The following is a 15,162-nucleotide window of genomic DNA, read 5'->3' on the forward strand; positions in this document are numbered from 1 at the left end:
GGAACAGGACATGCTTTTTTGTCAGTGCATAGGATGGGGGTATATTAACTTTGTCATTCCGTTTGTAACACATCGAAATATTGCTCCAAGACCCTATAAAGTATATATATTCTGGGTCGTGGTGAAATTCTGAGTCGGTAAGCATGTCCGTCCGTCCGTCTGTTGAAATCACGCTAACTTCCGAACGAAACAAGCTTTCGACTCGAAACCTGGCACAAGCAGTTGTTATTGATGTAGGTCGGATGGTATTGTAAATGGGCCATAAAGGGCGATACGGTCAAAATTTGGTCAAGGGAAAACGCGTGTAAATCGGTGAAATCGTTTATTTAAAAAATCAAATTAAATTTCTTTTTCAAGTTCAATTAGTATAAAATTCAGGAAAAATATTCAGTTAGGCTTTCGCTTTTCCAAATCCGAATTGCCGGGCCTCACGCTTGACACCTGCCATCAGATTTTGTACAGCCACCTTGTCCACCTTCTTCGCCGCAGAAAGCCAGTTTGCCTTGAACTGCTGCTCGTCCTTAGCAGTTTTTTTGGTCTTCTTTATGTTCCGCTTGACAATAGCCCAGTATTTCTCAATTGGGCGGAGCTCTGGCGTGTTGGGAGGGTTCTTGTCCTTGGGAACCACCTGCACGTTGTTGGCGGCGTACCACTCCAAAACAGTACGGAACAACCGTGTTTCTTCAGGAAAGGCAGCAGACGTTTATTCAAACACTCTTTCACGTAAATTTCTTGGTTGACAGTCCCGGAAGCTATGAAAATGCTGCTTTTCAAGCCACAGGTACAGATGGCTTGCCAAACCAGATATTTCTTTGCGAACTTTGAAAGTTTTATGTGCTTGAAAATATCTGCTACCTTTCCCCTTCCTTTTGCCGTATAAAACTCCTGTCCCGGAAGCTGCATCTCGGAGAGAGAGGTTAGGGTTTCGCTTGAAACTACCGGCAACTCTCTTTGTCGTCTCAGCGGTTTCCGGTTTTCGATTTCCCCCCGATCCAGACTTCCTGGCTGTCGACAAACGTTCCCCAAACACTTTAATTACATTTGTAACGGTTGATTTGGCAACTTTTAGCGATTTTGTCAGCTTTGCGTGCGAGTAGCTCGGATTTTCGCGATGCGCGAGCAAAATTTTGATACGCTGCTCTTCTTGCTTGTACGGCATTTTGACAACTGAAGAATGAATTCCAAACTCAAAATAGGAGCAACATTCTACACACACACACCTTCAAAATGAGGGGTGTTCAGATTTTTTAAATGCAAAATTGAAAGAAATACGTCAAGTTTATATGGACCAAATTTTGACCGTATCACCCTTTATCGGACCACTTTTATGTATAAACCGACCCTCAGATTTGGCTTACGGAACCTCTTGGAGGAGCATAATTCATCCGATCCGGTTGAAATTTCGTACATGGTGTTAGTATATGGTCTTAAGAACCATGCAAAAATTGGTCCACATCGGTCCATAATTATATATATCCCCCATGTAAACCGATCCCCAGATTTGGCTTGCGGAGCATTTAAGAGAAGCAAATTTCATCCTATTCGGTTGAAATTTCCTACATGGTGTTAGTATATAGTCTTAGCAACCAAGCAAAAATTGGTCCACATCGGTCCATAATTATATATAACCCCCATATAAACCGATCCCCAGATTTGACCTCCAGAGCCTCATGGATGAGCAAAATTCATCCGATTCGGTTGAAATTTGGTACGTGGTGAAATTTGGTACATTACGCTAGAATATGACCGCTAATAACCATGCCAAAATTAGTCCATATCGGTCTATAGATATATATAGCCGATCCCCAAAAATAATCTACCAAATTTTTAATACTATAGAAAATTTTGTCAAAATTTTATTATTATAGAAAATTTTGTCAACATTTTATTTCTATAGAAAATTTTGTCAACATTTTATTTCTATAGAAAATTTTGTCAAAATTTTATTACTATACAAAATGTTGCCAATTTTGTCAAAATTTAATTTCTATAGAAAATTTTGTTAAAATGTTATTGCTATAGAAAATTTTGTCAAAATTTTATTTCTATAGAAAATTTTGTCAAACTGAATTATATACGTATTTAATCGGCCTATAATTCCATTGTGGATGACAGCCTTTAATACAAGTTTCTATGCAATCCACGCCCAGCAAAAAAATTAGTAGTTCTTCCTAAGGCACAACTTTAAAAGCACTTCCAGAAAATGCACTTCCAATGATGTGTTTAATTAAATGTTTTATAATTTGGTTTTTTAATACTTTTGACGGGTAATTTTAACTTTTTTGTTTCAAATAGGTTAAAAACAGAGTAAGAATTCATTAAATGGTACAAATCATTTAAATTTTGTCGAAAAAATTGGTAAATCCTATCTAAAAAAATTGTGCATTTTTGAAAATATTTGTGGTCAAACGTTTCCGGCAAGCTTTAGAATCCATTAAAAATTATAGAACACCTAAAGAAGTGATGCAAATTCAGTGCAACGGCTGTTGAAATGGAGGACTTCCGTCCTATGACAAGCCCATGTTAAATTCATTGCTTCTGCGTCAATTTTGCACCACTTCCGAATACAAAAACAAAAAGAACATTGGTGGAGGGTACATAAGATTCGCTCTGGACGAACTTACGGCCATATATACTTGTTTCCATTTCATTTTGTCACCATCCGTTCACGATTGTATAACACAATTTTTTCTATTAGTGTACAGTCTTTGACTCCTGTGTATAATTTCAAGGCTAATCATTTACCCTGCTCCACACTGTGGAACAGTGTATTATAAGTTAGTGCATATGTTTGCAACACCCAGATGGAGACGAGATAGACACATGGTGTCTTTGGCAAAAATGCTCAGGGTGGGCTCCTGAGTCGATATAGCGATGTCCGTCTGTCCGTGAACACATTTTTGTAATCAAAGTCTAGGTCGCAGTTTTAGTCCAATCGACTTCAAATTTGGCAAAAGTACGTGTTTTGGCTCAGAATAGATCCCTATTGATTTTGGAAGAAATCGGTTCAGATTTAGATATAGCTCCCATATATATATTTCGCCTGATATGGACTTATATGGCCCCAGAAGCCAGAATTTTACCCTGATTTGCTTGAAATTTTGCAAAAACATAACACTTGATCGTATAGTCAAGTGTGCAAAATTTGATTGAAATCGGTTCAGATTCAGATATAGCTCCCATATATATCTTTCGCCCGATATGGACTAATACGGTTCCAGAAGCCAGAGTTTTACCCCAATTTGGTTGAAATTTTGCACAGGGAGTAGAATAAGCATTGTAGCTATGCGTGCCAAATTCTGTTGAAATCGGTTCAGATTTAGTTATAGCTCCCATATATAGCTTTCGCCCGATTTACACTCATATGACCACAGAGGCTAATTTTTTGCTCCGATTTAGTTTAAATTTTGCACAGAGAGTAGAATTAGCATTGTAGCTATGCGTGCAAAATTTGGTTGAAATCGGTTCAGATTTAGATATAGCTCCAATATATAGCTTTCGGCCGATTTACACTCATATGACCACAGAGACCAATTTTTTTGGTCCGATTTAGTTGAAATTTTGCACAGGGAGTAGAATTAGCATTGTAGCTATGCGTGCCAAATTTGGTTGAAATCGGTTCAGATTTAGATATAGCTCCCATATATATGTTTTTCTGATTTCGACAAAAATAGTCAAAATACCAACATTTTCCTTGTAAAATCGCCCCTGCTTAGTCGAAAAGTTGTAAAAATGACTCTAATTTTCCTAAACTTCTAATACATATATATCGAGCGATAAATCATAAATAAACTTTTTCGAAGTTTCCTTAAAATTGCTTCAGATTTAAGCGTTTCCCATATTTTTTTACTAACAATGTGTTCCACCCTAGTGCATTAACCGACTTAAATTTTGAGTCTATTGATTTTGTAGAAGTCTATCAAATTCTTCCAGATCGAATGATATTTAAATGTATGTATTTGGGACAAACCTTTATATATAGCCCCCAGCACATTTGACGGATGTGATATGGTATCGAAAATTTCGATCTACAAAGTGGTGCAGGGTATAATATAGTCGGCACCGCCCGACTTCAGACTTTCCTTACTTGTTTATTTTAATTTATATCAAACATCGTTCTGAAAGTGAAAAAATAATACATTAACATTTTATTGTTTCTTTAATCAAATCAATAATTGACCCAATCATCAATTTCTTTAGATCAATTAGTTTTTTAATTGACCTCTGAAATTGATATTATCTCTTCCGTGATTGAAAATTTTTTCTACATTACAACATTGTTTACCCTGTATCTTGATTGTCTTCGTTAATTACATTAATTAGAAATGTTGTTTCTCCTTCACCCAGAGAAGGAATGTGATCACCTCAAACATGTTTTAAGAGCAAAATGTTATTTTTGGGTGGTGACCATGTAGCATGGTTTTTGCAACCATGCTATTTTCTCGGAAATCATTTATCTGATTTCGGCAAGCAAGTTATATTTGACGAGAAAATAACATTTTAGTGACAAACATGTTATACGGTCACCATACAAAAATAACAGTTTGCTCTTGAAACATGTTTGAGGTGATCATATTCCTTCTCTGCGGGTTGAAACCAGTTTCAGTAAGTTATCAGATTAATTGTTGGTGACTAAAGAAACAAAGCGGTGTCCAATAGTTCTTCAATCTGGCGAATTCAGCAATAGCCTTGCAGTAACAAAACGGAATGAATATGCGATTAAGGGGTTTGGAGTTATATGAAGAGATGATGCACAGTGAGATTAAAGATAATTCGATTTAAAGTGGAATAATTCATATATGTTTGCCCCATTAAGAGTTAGCATAAAGGACCCAAACAAGAATCTTTCTTATAAATCGAGAATCTGATATAGTCACCATATATACGGATCTTCTGAGGGTATATAGTTCATCAAATCTCCTAAAATTCTATGCATTTTCAAGTAATCCGCTACTATGAGGGATTTTCAAAGGTGGTGGGTATTTAAGATTCGAGCCGATCGAATTTACTGTCTATAATACTCGAACCTCATCATTGAAGCAAATGTTCTCCAGGATATTCTACATTTTTCTACACGGAAGTCATTCAACGAAATCCAAGCACAAAAGGATCCATTAACAAAAATTATCTATAATTTGACAAAAAGATTTGATGACAATAACGACTGGAAGATGTAGCTTTTCACAAATAAAGACATACTGTGATAACCCCACCCTCCTTTCGAGTGCGATGATGGTATGGGTGGGAGGCAATATATTTGTACAATATTTATGGGAAACGGAAACTCAATAAAAAACAATTTAAATCATCGATGAATGAGATCTTCCTTTTTTCATGGCACTCATTATTATTTGTTCGCTTCATTTCCCTTCCTTGATGGTTGTTTCATCTTGAATGTATATTGAGTTTTTTATTCTATGCGAATAAAATACATCGTTTGCCCAATAATTTGTTTGGCCAAACAAAAGGCTAGTAAAAAAATACAGACGAGATCTTAATACACCCTCCGCTGGACAGACAAACGGATATACAGACCAACGCACGCAATAAACCCGCCAGTTATGCGCTTACAAAAATCTATTGTTAAGAGAAAATTGCTAATAAATTTTGGCCCAAGTTTGTTTTTTTTTAGTTCCAAAGATATTCAAGTCAACGCGTGTCCTTAATATCCTGTGACAAATTGTTTATGTTGCATAAAAATATTACAATTGTGAAGAATACTAGACGAGAAATTAAACAAAATCTAAAAGCAAACAAAAGAAACGTTCATAAATATTTATTAGCAAAGTTATGGCAATTCGAAAAGCCTTCAACTTAAAAAGGGGGTAAATACTTAGAATGGGAAAGAACTACAAGTCTCTTGGAAATATCTCATTTAGATTCGCTATCGTTTATAAACATCTTTAGAATCATTTTTTTATTAGTATAATCTTCATTCGCCATTCTGCTTCTTTACAAGGAATTTCGCCAGCCATCAGTGTATGGGTTTACAATAAAAACTAAGAACCGAATTGAATCGAAATTATTACTTTCAAAACTAATAACATTTGATTTGAAAATAAATTTGAAACCAAGTATAAATGGCCTGCCAACATAAATTTCAAATATCAGAGAAAATGAATAGGAATTTATCAGATCTCATAAAATGGAGAAATAGGTCGTAGGCTGAAAAAAAATACTTTACTTTTGACATTCCCTTAAAATTTTTGGTACTAATTCTGAACCGAAGATACGGCTTTTCTAAAATAAAGGCATTTTTTAAGAAACTAACTTTAAATCTACACTCTAAAAATTAAAAATTTTTGTTCTTTTACGTGAGCTATTCATGTACTTTACTAAAGTAAAATTAAAAATCCAAATTATAACAAATATTTCAAAAGAGATTGTAATTTTTCTTTTAATATGAAAAGTGAACAGTGCAAAAATTATTTACGTGATATTACAGATTACGTAATCTAAATTTTAGGATGCGCAATTTACAAAATATTAAATACAAATTTCTTTATAATAATGACATTTTAATAAAAATAAAGTTTATAATCTTTGTTTCAAACATTTTTTTTTTCGTTAAATATAGGACATACATTTTGGAAATTTGCGTCCCTCCGTTAAAGTCGCATGTCTTTGAACTAAGGAAAAATGTTCTTAAAGTAAAGAAACACATTTTTCATTTAAAGAAATCGATCTTTAAATTAACTGAAATATCAAATATTCAGATTGAAGATAAAAACGCTTCAAATATAGGCTAAGACTTATTTTGAGGATTTAGCATCTTTGGTATAAATTTTATTGGAATTAAGAAAACATTTTTTATTTTGAACTACCCGTTATAATTTGAATTTTTAAACTGATATTTGTTTGCAGATGAGTAACTTTATTAATATATCGCAGAAAGAGAACGAAAATTCCATACATGAGATCGGCATCATAATTTTAATTTTTTGATCCTAGATTTAAAGCGAGATATGTTGCTAAAATGTCTTTATTATGAAGAAATTTTATTTCTATAGAAAATTTTGTCAAAATTTTATTTGTATAGACAATTTTGTCAAAATTTTATTTCTTTAGAAAACTTTGTCAAAATTTGATTTCTTTAGATAATTTTATCAAAATTTTATTTCTTTAGAAAATTTTGTCAAAATTTTAATTTTATAGAAAATTTAGTCAAAATTTTATTTCTATAGAAAATTTTGTCAAAATTTTATTTCTATAGAAAATTTTGTCAAAATTTTATTTTTATACAAAATTTTGCCAAATGTTTTTTTTTCAGTAGACAATTTTGTCGAGTTTTTTTTTCTATAGAAAATTTAGTCAAAATTTTATTTTTATAGAAAATTTAGTCAAAATTTTATTTCTATAAAACATTTTGTCAAAATTTTATTTCTATAGAAAATTGTGTCAAAATTTTATTTCTATAGAAAATTTTGTCAAAATTTTATTTCAATGAAAATTTTGTCAAAATTTTATTTTTATAGAAAATTTTGTCAAAATTTTATTTCAATAGAAAATTTTATCAAAATTTTATTTCTATGGAAAATTTTGTCAAAACTTTATTTCTGTAAAAATTTTTGCCAAAATTTTATTTCAAAATAAACTCAGCCAACTGCACTCAAATCGATGATTTGATGGTGACAAAGGAAAAGAGAAATATTTGTATGAATTTATTTCGGCATAAGCCGGCTATCATAAACCTTTTTTCGGAAGGTTCAAGTGTGGTTCACCTTGGATTTATTGAACTGCCTGAATTTACTTTGATAATTGGTTGATAGTTTTGCTGCACGTAGAGGATGCTGATGAGGAATGTGGTAATTCCGAAACGTGCGTCCATCCAACCATCTTGCAGTCTATAGGGCTTTGCCCAAATAAATTTGACAAACATTCTTTTCCTCTGTTGGTTAAGCTACACTTGTAGTTTAGTCAATGTATGGTTTTAAGCTGAAATGAAAAAACAACAAAAATTTTATTTCTATAGAAAATTTTGTCAAAATTTTATTTCTATAGAAAATTTTGTCAAAATTTTATTTCTATAGAAAATGTTGTCAAAATCTTATTTCTATAGAAAATTTTGTCAAAATTTTACTTCTATAGAACATTTTGTTAAAATTTTATTTCTATAGAAAATGTTGTCAAAATTTTATTTCTATAGATAATTTTGTCAAAGATTTATTTCTATAGAAAATTTTGTCAAAATTTTATTTCTTTAGAAAATTTTGTCAAAATTTTATTTCTATAGAAAATTTCGTCAAAATTTTATTTCTATAGAAAATTTGGTCAAAATTTTATTTCTTTAAAAAATTTTGACAGCAATTTATTTCTATAGAACATTTTGTCAAAATTTTATTTCTATTGAAAATTTTGTCAACATTTTATTTCTTTATACATTTTTTTTCAAAACTTTATTTCTTTAGAAAATATTGTCAAAGTTTTATTTCTATAGAAAGTTTTGTCAAAATTTTATTTCTATAGAAAATTTTATTTCTATAGAAAATTTTATTTTATAGAAAATTTGGTCAAAATTTATTTCTGTAGAAAATTTCGACAGCAATTTATTTCTATAGAACATTTTGTCAAAATTTTATATAGAAAATTTTGTCAAAATTTTATTTCTTTATACATTTTTATACCCTAAACCACATAGTGGTCAGGATATAATAAATTTGATCGGCCAAAAAATGTGCCTACCAGAAATATTGATTGTAGACCCCGTAAAATATATACCGATCTACTCAGAATCACCTCCTGAGTCGATCTAGCACTTGGTGTCCGTCCGTCTGTCCATGTATTTGTTGTTCACAGGATTCCGGTCGCAATTATTAACCGATTTTTATTTGGTACAGAGAGTTTTTTGGGCACAAGGACGAACGCTATTGAATTTGGAAGAAATCGGATCAAATTTAGATATAGCTCCCATATATATGTATCGCCCGATTTCGACAAATGGGGTCACGTTGCGCTTTTTTTCAAACGGATCGTTACCAAATTTGGCAGAAGGTAATCTTTTCCATTGCCCTTCAAGTCTGCAAAATTTCATCCAAATCGGTTCAGATTTAGATATAGCTCTCATATATATGTATCGCCCGATTTTCCCAAATTTGGCCACAAAACCTTTATTTATCAACCGATCTTACTCAAAGTTGGCTAACTATAATCTTCTATAGCACTAACTATATGTGCAAAAAATCATCGAAATCGGTTCAGATTTAGCTATAGCTCCCATATATATGTACCGCCCGATTTTTCTAAATTTGGCCATAAAACCCTTATTTATCCATCGATCTTACTAAAATTTGGCTAAATGTAGTCTTCTATAGCACTAACTATATGTGCAAAAAATCATCGAAATCGGTTCAGATTTAGATATAGCTCCCATATATATGTATAGCCCGATTTTCCCAAATTAGGCCATAGAACCCTTATTTATTAACCGATCTTACTAAAAGTTGGCTAGATCCAGTCCTCTATAGTACTAACTATATGTGCAAAATTTCATCGAAATCGGTTCACATTTAGATATAGCTCCCATATATGTATCACCCGATTTTGAAAAATTCGCCCCTAATAACTTTATGTTTGACCATAGAGGCCTCATTTCTTAACTGATCTTACTCAAATCCTGCACAAGGTAACCTTTTGTGGAATTAATCAAACCTCCGAATATTATGCAAATTAGTTCAGATTTAAATATAGCTTCCATATATATGCATCGCTCGATTTTCCCAAATTTGGCCATAGTACTCTTATTTATTAACCAATGTTACTCAAATTTCAAATTTTGATGTACTGGCCGATCGGATTTATACGTACTTGTGCTCTTACATAAGAATATTGCTCGATTTTTACAAATTTGGATTTATTACCCACCCTAATTGAACGATTTTCTCTTTTTTAATAATGGGCTCAATATTTTAATAATGGACTCAATATTAGTGGCATACTAACTCCGTAGGCGCAATATCAACACAGCCAGTGTTGCTAGAAGTAGGGGAAATTCCCTATATGTAGGGGGTTTCTAATAATCAGCGTCTTGTTGGGACATAGGGCCACAATGTAGGACATTTTCACTCAACACATTTTGTAGAGGAGGAAATTAGAAGCCGGCAAGGCATGATCTTTAACAATGTGTGGTAAACTTTATTCCAGTAGAGAATTTTGTCAACATTTTATTTCTATAGATCATTTTGTCAAAATTGTACTTCTATAGAATTTTTTTTTTTTTCAAAATATTATTTCTATAAAAAATTTTCTCAAAACTTTATTTCTGTGGAATTTTTTCTCAAAATTTTATTTCTATAGAATTTATTGTCAAAATTTTATTTCTATAGAAAAATTTCTCACAAAAATTTGTTTATAGAAACTTTTTCCAAATTTTATTTTTATAGAGATTTACCAAAAAAGATTACTAATTTGGGTAGAATTGTACCAACTGTGGCAACCGTGATGATAATACAAATTTATATTCTAAGTTATATACGTTGCATATTCATGTTCTAAGATAATAAAGTACTTAGAACCATAAAAATTTTTTAAATTTAACAAAAAATATAGTAGGGAAAATTGTTTGGGAATGTATGGGAAAGTAAGGAACTATTTTGGTTCTTGTAGGGTAAACCCTGGCAACATTGACTATGAGCTATAGTCAGATTGACACAAAGCACCCGTAGACATGTACCCCTTAATTTTCTTAAATATGCAACTGCGGTTTATCTCCCAGACCTATATGTTACCCCACAAATGCTTATGATTACTAATTCTGTAATGGTGGTTTAGGGTATGATATAGTCTTGTTTTTTTTTTTTTTTTTTCAAAACGTTATTTCTTTAGAAAATATTGTCAAAGTTTTATTTCTATAGAAAGTTTTGTCAAAATTTTATTTCTATAGAAAATTTTATTTTATAGAAAATTTTATTTTATAGAAAATTTGGTCAAGATTTTATTGTATAGAAAATTTGTGAAGTACCTCTTAGGCGGAGAGGGATATTTTGCAAAATCTGAAAAACATCTAGAATTCTGCCAATCTGGCAAACAGTAAAAAAATCTACCATTTTAGTGGAATTATACCTACTGTGACAACCGTGGTACTTGTGAATTGGTAATAATACATGGGGTCTGTAACACAGTAATCAATTGAAATTTTAATTGAGTTTTAAAAAATATTCGATTAAAAATTTAAGTGGTTCAACAATTTTTTTAATAGAAACAAAAATCAATCACAAAAATTTATAGTATCAATTAATTTTTTAATTGAATCAATTAATTTTTTAATTGACCTTCAATTAATTTTTTAATTGATACTATCATTCCTGTGATTGAAGACAATTCAATTAGAAAATTAATTGGATCAATTAATTTCGTGATTGAATCAGATTTTTTTTTGTACATACATAGGAGTGTTTAATAAAGTTTGTATCGGTCTATCTTTTGGTATAGCCCTCAATATATACTGATTTTCCTATTGAAATTATCGATAAAAAATAAATGGCAACGGTATGAATCCGTCTCAGCGTCATTCATGTGAATAATAAAACAAGTAAGTAAAGTCTAAAGTCGGGCGGGGCCATTACCATTTCACCTCCTTACCATTTCAACTCCTTCAAATTTGTTGGGAGTTATTAAATATGAAGGCTTTTATTAGAAATAAATATTTATATAATTTATATACAATATGGAAACAATTTTTTGTACTTCTATAAAATCTCTAGAATTAAAATTTAAATCGGCTAACACCCTGGGATGAAACACAATGATAGTTACAAAATATGGGAACACCCTAACACCCTGGGATGAAACACAATGCTAGTTACAAAATATGGGAAATATAAAGCTAGAGCAATTTTAATGCAATTGTACTAAATAATATTTACGATTTATCGAGCGAGAAATACGTATTCGAGATAAAGGAAAATTTAAGTAATATTTAAAATTTTTGCTACAGTGGCGCTTTTACAAGGATATTGGTTAAATCTCGGCATTATATGTGGTCAATTGTGGGTTGTGACATATTATTTGACCTAGTTTATTTAAAACTCGACCGTTTTGTGGAAAGTGTGGTATTACAGTGTGAAATATGACTACGAAATCTGAACCAATTAGATCAAAAAGCATATTAAATATATATTCTGTGGAAACTATGGAGTCAACTGAAGGAAACTCCCATTGAAAATGGGTCTAAAATATGAAACATTCTACTCAACTCTGGCGTATATATAAAAAATTTGAAGCAAATCAGGCTTTAACTCTGGCTTTTGTGCAAATCGGTTGAAATATATATATATATATATATATATATATATATATATATATATATATATATATATATATATATATATATATATATATATATATATATATATATATATATATATGGGAGCTACATCTAAATCTGAACCGAGTTCAAACAAATTTGGCACAGTTAACCATACTATTAAACGCACTCCTTTTGCAAAATTTGAAGCAAATCAGGGTAAAATTCTGGCTTTTGAGGCCATATAAGTGCAAATCGGACGAAAGGTATATATGGGAGCTCTATCTAAATCTGAACCGATTTCAACCAAATTTGGCACAGTTAACCATATTATTAAACGTACACTTTGTGCAAATTTTGAATCAAATCAGGGCAAAATTCTGGCTTTTGAAGCCATATAAGTGCAAATCGGACGAAAGCTAAATATGGGAGCTATATCTAAATCTGAACCGATTTAGATGATGTTTTGCAGGTTTTACGTGACCGACAAAACATTCAGATGTACGAAATTTGAAGAAGATCGGTTCATAAATACCTGAATTATGATCAAATAGTTGATAAATATATATGGCAGCTATATCTAAATCTGAACCGATTTTTTCCAAAATCAATAGCGATTGTCTTTGACCCGATGAAAGACCCCATGCCAAAATTGAGGACGATCGGACTTTATTGCGAGCTGTACTTTGTGCACAAAATTACATATACAGACAGACGGACGGACAGACAGACAGAGGAACATCGCTAAATCGACTCAGAATTTAATTCTTAGCCGATCGGTATACTAAAAGATGGGTCTATGACTATTATTTCTTGGCGTTACATACAAATGCACAAACTTATTATACCCTGTACCACAGTAGTGGTGAAGGGTATAAATATTAATATAAGCTTGTGCATTGTGACTGTATAGTTCAATTTTTTGCTTTCACCTCAAAATGTGAATGTGGTTACCCTGCGTGATACATGTTACCACTTCTTAACTCTAAGAGAAACAAAACAACTATTCAATTTGGAATATTTCCTTACATTTGCATAATGTTTGATTCGACTAAATGAATATATTTTCGCATAAATTAAGTTATGTGAAAACCATAAATGCAAGTAAATAACCATAAATCAATTCGGAAAAAAGGAAAAAAATAGCAATCAAACCATAACCCATAATTTTCGCCTAATATACATTTAAGTGGCCATTCTCGTTCTCAGACATTAAGTCCTGCCCACCCATACCCCATTCATCATGAGTAAAATCAACAACGTTGTTGTCGTCATCATCATCATCAGCATAATTTGAAATGGTTGGGCAACAGTAGCAAACAGTAGCTCTTCCAAAATAACGTCCTAAACGTATGCATAAATCCTTTTTTCACAGTTTAGTTTTCCTTCCTTCCGTTCGGCGTAAGTAAGGCAACGTCGTCATCAACAACCCTCTTGATGAACACCACAAAAATTCATGTGAGATTTACCGGTCGTTCATTCTTTCGGCTGAAAAGCAACCCCAATAAACATCGACGCATACATTTATGTGAGATTTCTCTGGGTTGTCCTTTTTTTTGTGGGTCCGGAATCTCTTGCTCTCAAGTACATTGGCTTTATGATGTTTCATTTGTTTCAATTTCTCTCTTGTTGTTATTGTGTTGCCATTCTTTTATCCTTCTTTGGCTTTTGCATCATGACAAGGGATATCCTTTCACATGGGTTTTTGGGTTAAACGACCAAAAACCTATTCAAAAATGCTCTCAGCCTACCCCTTCATTTTAGGTCTACTTAGGTTACACACATGTCCTGCAGGAAGTACTTGCATGTATTTCACGCTGAAGTATTTCTTTTGTAGCCCATTATCCTTTTTGATGACTTTTTTGTTATTAATTGATCTGAGAGGTATATTATAACAATTACTTAAGCAAAAAAAAACACACAACGTAACTTCGTCTTTGTAAAACAGAAAAAAATACAACTTTCAAAAGAAATATGAAAAATTATATTCGATTATATCACTTCAAGTAATGTGTTTCTTAAGAGGGCGATAGGAGGAGAAAAGTCGTACAATGCATTCTTAAGAGTCTGTGAAATATGTGAGCAAAAACTTAATGGAACATTACTTTGATTCGAATCGAAAACTAGTATGCTAAAAGAACAGAAAATTTTACGAAAAAAAATGTCTAGTAAAGTTGGAGGGAGTTGCTTATCCAATAAAGAGATCTTACGAATATGTGAAAATTGGAAACTATGTAGTCTTCCCAACGCTTTGGAATCCAAAAAAAAAAACTTCTTCAAATCCCAAAAAAAAGAAATTTTAAGTACTATGTAGTCTTCTCAACGCTTTGGAATCCAATGAAAAAGTAAAGCAAAATGTGTGTTTATGCCTACGAATGAGAAAATTTAAACGAAAAAAAAAGTAAAAATAAAATTTTAGCAAAACTTGCCAAATTTGGTTCAAGTTGCCCTGAAAAAATATTATCGTTAGGCCAAAGATTTCATGTCCTTTAAATACGAATGTGAATTTTACTTAGCATAGAAGACGCATTTGTCTGATATATACATTTTTTGGTCTAAAAGTCGAAAAACTTTTCAATAAAATGTAATTTTGTCTTTATTGTTAAGAGATTCGACTTAAAATTGAGTATCCTAACATGAAAGAAAATTTCACGAAAATATAAAAAATTTGTGTCCCAAAATTCAATGAAAAAAATATTTGAAGCAAAGATTATACACTTTATTTCAATTAAAATTTCATTATTTTAAAGAAATTTGTCCTTAATATTTTGTAAATTTCGTATCATAAAATTTAGGTTGCGTAATCTTTAATATCACGTAAATATTTTTTTCAGTGTGTGAACAAGATTTGTGGATTTTTGTTGTAAATTTTTGTACTTACACTGATTCTATATACAAATCCTTATCATTTAAACACGTTT

The 15,162-nt window shown here is 31.5% G+C and overlaps 1 protein-coding gene across 2 annotated transcripts in view; it reads left to right on the forward strand.

The window, feature by feature from the left end:
- rtv (QVR superfamily protein rtv) overlaps positions 1-15,162 on the forward strand; it is a 392,548-nt gene that overhangs the window by 197,666 nt on the left and 179,720 nt on the right. The window lies entirely within an intron of this gene.

Source organism: Haematobia irritans, chromosome 3 (assembly GCF_050003625.1).
Source record: "Haematobia irritans isolate KBUSLIRL chromosome 3, ASM5000362v1, whole genome shotgun sequence".
NCBI classification, from domain to species: Eukaryota; Metazoa; Arthropoda; class Insecta; order Diptera; family Muscidae; genus Haematobia; species Haematobia irritans.